General features: G+C 43.6%; 1 long non-coding RNA gene across 1 annotated transcript; it reads left to right on the forward strand.

Annotated features, from left to right (window-relative positions):
- The first annotated feature begins 741 nt into the window (after positions 1–741).
- LOC311444808 lies at positions 742–7,072 on the forward strand. Its single transcript, XR_014698081.1, has 3 exons — positions 742–877; positions 3,486–3,707; positions 6,585–7,072. It is a non-coding gene; the product is annotated as an uncharacterized lncRNA (long non-coding RNA).
- The last annotated feature ends 541 nt before the right edge of the window (positions 7,073–7,613 follow it).

Below are 7,613 nucleotides of genomic sequence, written 5' to 3' on the forward strand. Positions count from 1 at the left end.
ATTAACACAATGTGATTCCAGACTACCTTAAGACTGTCTGATGTTTCCCTTAGAAAACCCTTTTTTTCAGTTGCTTATCTCTTTGCTGAACCTCAACCGTTTTGATAGAGCTTTTTTCTATGCTGGATACATGCCTCAGGCAAATCTACAAACTTTTAAAGTGTCAGTCAGAACAGTTCAGTGTGAGAGAACATGAGAACCAGAAAGTTGTGTTTCCCACTTGAAAATGTATGGCTGTTTTGGGGAGAAGCTCCAAAGCTGCTGAGCTTTGGGGCAGAGTTGGCTGACCCTTCTGTGCAGAGGGACAGTGGGACACAAGGCAGAGTAGCATGTGAGCAGGCATCAAGAATACATCATTAACACACATTATTTAACAGAAAAGTTACATGCAAGTGGGGAACAAAGCTGGGGATGGGAGCCGAGAGCCCAGCATCTTCCATTCCCAGATCCACTGGCCACGAAGGTGTCCAATGTCAAGCATTTATTATGGAACAATAACAAGGAGAAGATTAAATTGGATTATTATTATTATTATTATTATTATTATTATTATTATTATTATTATTATTTTGTAATAAGTGGAAACCCCAGTGTCAGAAGGGGAAGATGCTGCTAATCGCTGGTTTCCATGCATGAGTTTGGGTTAATTCCAGCAATGCCATCCAGGAAACAAAGTCAGCAGAAGCCTTTCCTATTAAAACTGTCACAGCTTGATAGGACTCATTCAACAAAACTAAAAGGGAAACAGCCAGCTCGAGCTTCTATTCACTGTGAGGCAAGAGATGGGGGAGAGGCAGGAGGGGGTTTTGCAAATCTGAAAACAAGAGGAGTTGGTAGTCCACCCGTGACATGGAGCCAGCAGCAAATATCAACACTGGTGAGTTGGTGCCTGGGGCTGCGATACACAAACCTAACTCAGGAACGCCTCCTTGCACAGAAGGTTGGGGGAATTCACACCAGTTTTGTCTCACACCAAGAACACACAGAACACATCAAATTGTGTTCCCAACCCACTGTGTAGAGGGTTTCTGGAGTCTAGCTTCAGGCATCATATCTGCCTGCTTTGAAGCAGGAATTGCCTGCAGCAACTCTGCAGAACTGGGTTTTCTTGCAAAATGTTGTACATTTAAAATTATCTGTGATATTAGAAAAAAAAAATCTTTGTGTTTCTAGTTTCTCTGAGTGGGAGTTTTGCTGTACAAGATGGCCTGAAATGAAAATGAGCTGCATTCCATCTCTGTGGTCCAGCTATATGTGGCCTTTTTGAAATATTGAAATGAGTGTGTGGTGAGGGAGAATTGTTTAAATTAATTTTAGTCTGAATTTGTCAGAACAAATCAAAAAATGGATCAAGGTACAGTTTTCATTTTCTGGAGCATTTCAGAACAGAAACCTGAGCCGTTCTGTCTTCAACTCCTAAAAGTATTTATTTTATTTTACTGATATCCTCACTTTCTTCATGGCCAATTTCTCCAGAATTTGAAGCTTTCTGCAGAGAAGAAAGCCTGTAGGATCTCCTGCACTGCCACACGTCACAGGGTGACCTCACATTATGGCTGGACCACCCCATACATGGTTTATTCTTTAGATGTTTTTAATTTAGATATTTTTTCTCCTTGCATAGCCAGAGATGTCTTCAGTCTCAGGGGCTGCTCTGCCTGTGTTGGCACACGAGGCTGTCGGTGGGACTGCGTGCATTGGGCAGAACCAGCAGGCTCCGGATGGTCAGCATGGTACCTCACAGCCAAATCAAATCACAATTAAAAAAAAAAGCTACATGAGTGATTTCGAGAGTAATAAGATAATGTTTCTGTACCACGAGGGACCTGGGATGGGAAAAGCAATCACCTTTGGATAAGCTGTTCAGCCATTTAATGTTCTTAGCATCTCAGAAATCCCCTGTAATGGTTCCGCAGCACTGCCCCACCTGTGAAGCAGACACCCATAATGTCATTGCTTCACCCCTCCTCATGCTGTAGCCAGTTAAACACTGTCTTCTCTCAGTAATAAAGCTGAAGTGCATTTTACTGTGTTCAGTTAGATTGCTCTCTGAATGAGACGGAATAATTTCAGTTCAATGTCAGGCTCTGGTGAAGGAACAAATGAACATGGAAAGCAAGTATCCCCTTGAAGTACTTATTCCAAAAGCAAAATTTATTAGTGCATGCTGCTTGTCTGTTTTTTACCAGTGTTTTGTGCAGTCATGGTGAATTACATATGAATTGTCCTGGCTCCATTGGCTTTTATAGCACTGCACTTACAACTGGTGCCTGATGCTGAAACGATTAGAAATTAATAACATTTAAATACCGACATGAACACTGAGATCTGGCAAAATTGAATTTTTTTGCTGGAGCCCATTAATATTGGCTCACTACTTCGTTTCTTGTCACTTTTCACCTATTTTCCTAAACAAGGGAAGGCTGTGGAGAGCTCCCTTCATTGCCAAACCACCCCCACAGGCAGTGTTATCTTCCCTTCTATGTTGTGTTACCCATCATCTGCGTTTTTTCTCTCTTAGCCTTCCAACAGCACTACACAGCGTGTGGGTGCAAATGAAGAGAAGGTGTCAGCTTGGGCACTGGGGACCGGCTCTGCTATGTGTGTGCATGAGCCACTTCAGTTCCCTTTCTCCCCAGATATTTTGCTTCTGCCCTGGCCCAGGAGATGCTCAGAGGCAATACCAGACTGTCAGAGACAGAGCAGTAAATGCCAGTGGTGGGGTTTCATCCTGCAGGGTGCATGGCTGCCTGTCTAGCACCCATCAGTGCTCATTGCCTTGCCTCCAGCACGCAGCACTCTCTCTGCACTTGCTCTGCAGGTGAAGGTAACAGGAAGGGCTGTGCTTGTTCTCAGCCCTTCTCACAAAGGAATTCCATGGGCAAGGCTGCAATCACAATTTCAACCCATGTTTTCACTTTATTTATGGTTTTGCAAGCCCATTTTTTAAAAACTTTTCCAACGAGATGCTGTATGCATCTTTTATTTTAGTTTGAATTATTTTTCACTGTGTTTTCACTGTGTTTATTATCTGTTATTCAAATAGCGATGTCCATAACCCTTCAGTGGCTTTTCAGAAATGAAGAAAAACAAGTTCTCTTCCAGTCAGATGCTTGTTGTTTGTTTACTTCCTCAAAAATGGCTGTTTGCAGATTTGAGATATAAATCTTCTCATAGCATATGCAGACTATGGTAAACATCTAAAAAAAAAGGCAAGCAGCTTGTGGTTAAGAACAAGCAAAAAAAACCAAAACAAAACAAATTTCATATTTAGCATCCTGTCATCTGTAACATGCTTCTGCCCTTTGAGCACATTGTGATCCATTGTAGGGGCTGAGTATGGCATTGGCTAGGTGCTGGGATAACCACAGTGGGGAAAATTTCTCCATGGGATGGTCCAGCACCTCTGATCTGAGGTGTATTTAACACTGGCTGCTCAGGTGGGGCCAGAACTTGATTTGTTTCCACCGTGCTCTCTTTTCAAGGCTTTCCTTCAGCATGCTGACAGCCCATGAGGCAGGCTTGTCTGATGAATGACTGTCTTCAGATGGGACCAAGAGCTTGAGAAGCTAAATAGGATGTCTGCCGGAAAATGTACTCCACAAAAGCAGCAATTTGTCTCCTGAACAATCTGGTGTTTGCAGTGAAGTCCACTTTGTCCCGGAAGGCAGAGTAAAAGGGAAGAAAGGTTGAATAATGCACAAGAAGTATCCTTTCACACATGTAGGCATATGATGGGGCTCATGTTGTGTGCTTACGACATGGAGAACAGCAATGTATAGTGAAGGCATTTGGAAGGAAGTGGATTGAGACAAAAAATTAGCTTCATTTTCAAAAATAGGTCATGGACAGTGCATCTTTACTGTATCACAGAGAGAAATTAGAAAGCAGCCTGAACCCCAAGGAGACCAAGACTGGAATGTGTGACTCACAGGAACTCAAACACACACCCAAGAGGTAGAAAGCAAGCTCAATACTCCATCATCCTCTCCAGGCAGGAATGAGTCAGGCAAACTGACATTTGATGATGTTCGTTCCAGGGATGGACTGGGAGATGTGCAGTGGGCGCAGAGCAGGCAGCATGCAAGCTCCACTGGTCTGCAGAGCATCAGATCCCAGCCCGGGGCTGCCTGCCAAGGGGAGCGGTGGGGAGGTGGCTGAGGGAAGAGATCTGGCTGCTTCAACACACATGGAGATCTCATTAGGAGGACTGGGATAAAATCCTCATCCATACATAGCTCTGTTTGCCCTGCTACCGTGCAATTTGCTCCATCCTGCAAAAATAAACACCATTCTTGTGTTGTCCTCTTGCTTGATCCATGCTTGCTTCACTCCAGACCTTTAGGCACCAACTGTAGAGCTGACTTACCTCTGCAGTGGAGGTTTCCAGCAAGAGATCAGCTATACACACTGAGCCCAGAGCCCCACTGCCAGCATCCTGCCAGAGATGCAGGAAACCAGAGCCTCTCACCCTGCCCGGTGCTGCACAAAAGAGGCTGGGGGTGGGTTTGTTATTCAAGTGCAGCAACTATTATACGTGTTGTTTATGAAGGACTACAAAAGGGGAGGCTACTTTGGGAAAATGAAAGGTTAGATGCCCATGTGAGCACACACAGCAGCATGTCCACGTGTGTGCTCTGAGCAGGATATGAGGAGGTCTGTGCGTGGGACGCGCTGGCCCTTCCTCTGCCTCCCTGCTGAGCATTCCCAAGCAGCTGCAACAAGGCTCCCAGCAGGCTGGGCACTGCTCAGCATGCACCAGGACCAGGTCAAAAGGAGGTCTTCAGGCTAACAGAGTCAGACCCATGGTTTTCTAGAAAGGTTAAGATGTGTTCCCTGCTAGTTAGTGGCTGTGAAGTGGGCAAAGCCCTTCAACATCCAGCACAGTGGGGAGTGTGCCCCTCTCCCTGGCTGTGTTAGACCTCCCACGCTATGCCAGGGTGGAGAGAGGTCTGCAAGGGCTTCAGGTGAAACAAAACCCTCTGCTCCAGTTCCATTTGCTCCTGGGGGTCAGTGCTACCCATCTGCAGCGTGGGGACATCCAGCCTCACCTTGAGGGGAGCATCTTGCTCTTTGTCATCTCCAGAGGTGTGAGGTCAGAGCAGAATCACAGTTGTGCTAATGCTGGACCGCAGAGAACTCTTGTTAATGTGAAGCAAATGCTTTTAGCCTAACTCCTTTCAAAATTTTCCCCAGTATCAAAGCCCTTTTAAAGCAAAGGTTTTCTTTTCTTCTCTCTCTCTTTTTTTTTTTTTTTTTCTTCTCCTCTCTTTTTAAGTGATTCAAAGAGAATATGCTACATTATGTAACTCCTGCTATTTTTTCAGATAGTAAAAGCCATCAGCAAAAGATATGCTACTGTCAGTGCTTGATAGAGGTGGCTTTAAATTAGGTGATGCAGCTTATGCCCTGGGTCTGGAGGTCAATACAGCATCCAAATCCAGGCTATCGCAGGTGATAGATGCTCTCTATCTATCCCCAACTCCCTAGTGCTGTAGGAGCTGAGGCATTTTCTGCTCCTTCCACATCTGTCCCTTCCTTCTGCCAAGGTGCCCTCTGTTAAGGATGCATTAAACACATCTGGACAGGCAAAGGGTGCTCTCAGCAGTCAATATTTCTCTTATATACACAAAGCACACATACGAAGCATTGTTTTTTATGCATGCTGCCCCGGTTATTGGAAATTTTTATGAGATTTCAGGCTTGATTCTGGATGAAGAAATTCTCCTCCCACAGATAAAATGATTTGGTTCTAAAAGCACAAATTCTTATTTGGTGTGAATATTCCTCTGAAATAGAAGAGGGGATTATAAAGCCTTTTGTCTTATAAAATGAAGCTCTTCCACAAAAAGAAAAAAGAGCATTAATTCATTCAAAAGCCTTGGGATTGTTTTTTAAGAATGTCATGGAAAGCAGGTGGATTACATGCAACAAAATGCAAAATACCTGAAATATGAGCATTTTTTGAATGTTCCTGAAAATTTAGAGTAGGGCTGGTTTGGTGAGATTTTCAGTTGGAAGGTGATATTTCCCAAGTGATGATTTCACAGGACATTTTCTGACCTGCTCATGTGTCAGGGTAGCTATATGTCCAGAGTGCCAGTTCAAAGCTATATCAAGCAAAACTACAACCTCAATGAGTTTAAACGCCTATCTGAAAATAAAGAGAAAGAGCCCAAATGGGAAAATAAAAGAAAGATAAATTTGCTGCTTCGGAGAAGTTAAGATTAAAACAAGTTTATCACCTTAGATAATATCTCGGTTATCTATATGTCACATACCAAAATTGGGCTATTCTAGAAGTAACCTGAAAGCTTTCTAGTGCCAGTTTATTTCAATCCCTTCTTGAATAACAGCGTTTCTCCAGTTCAGCTCCTTTTGCTTACGTTACCCAAATGCATTCAGGTTTGTCTGTCAGATGTAGAAGGGGCTGCAGAATTTGCTAAGACCTCTTTTGTTTTTATATCCCTCAAGTTCACTTCTTCCTCGGGCAGCTCCTCCTCCGCTGTGCACACATGCAGCTTCTCTCCCTGATGCTTTCCCCACGACTTCCAATGCCCTTATTTTCCTTTACCACAAGGCAGCTCTACCGTGGTGCTCTGCATGCTAATGGGGGTACATTGCCATGGCGTGCATCCCTGGAAATCACCGCTGGTAAGATGGAGCTGCCAGAGAGCATCACTTCCTCTCCAGGGCTTAAACAATTGCTGACAAACTCCAGGACCCATGCGGCAGACCTGCTTGGTGTGCATGCATCCCTGACCTTAGTCACACGCGGTCATCCTCCATTACATTAATGGCCAGGCTTTGCGTTAATCACGTCAGCAAACCCATGTTGCAACTGAAGCAGCACGCTTGCTTCACTGCTTGGTTCAGCTAGGACAAAGGATGACATCTGGCTTCATCCCTATCACTTCTGATTTCTCTTTACCAATGATTCCAAGGTGGATTAAAATATTGTGGAGGGCTCAGCTTGGATCTAATGACAAAAAAGGTCATTAAAATCCGGGCAAGCTGCAGCCCTTTCAGGGCTGTTAATTTCTAATAAATAAATAAAAAACAATTGCAGTTATTCCTAAGTGTACCAAGTGTGATTTTGCCCATTTTAACTGAATGATCACATATTCAAAATATATTTTTTCTCGGAACTCAGATCATCTTGATAACAAATTTATTGTAATGTACCTTTTTATTGTCCTTTTCAGCACAGTTTTCTAAGGAACTGTCTAAAGATTTATCCTTTTATCCAACAGCTCTTTGCAGCCCCTTCTGGGCTGAAACAACAGTCTTTTTACAAAGTACATCATTCACTGCAAACTATCTTGGGGCAATATGGGAAAAAAATATCCTGTATCTATTGAATTTGAAGGACAATTTGAGGCAGAAGGCAATTAACTGCTCATCCTGAAATTCAGCCAGCAGAATGGGAGAAATCCTCCCTACTATCTGTTGGATCTTTACTCAACAACGAGAGCCAGATCTCTGCTTTTCTGTTTTGCTCGTACAATGAAACCTAACACAGCCTGACATGATGATGTAGTATGTGATTGTCACTGGTTTAAGCAGGGAGCTAACAGCAGACATTTTATGGTTTCTAAACTGCAGCTATGTGA

The sequence above is a fragment of the Aythya ferina genome (genome assembly GCF_964211825.1).
Source record: "Aythya ferina genome assembly, chromosome: 14".
NCBI classification, from domain to species: Eukaryota; Metazoa; Chordata; class Aves; order Anseriformes; family Anatidae; genus Aythya; species Aythya ferina.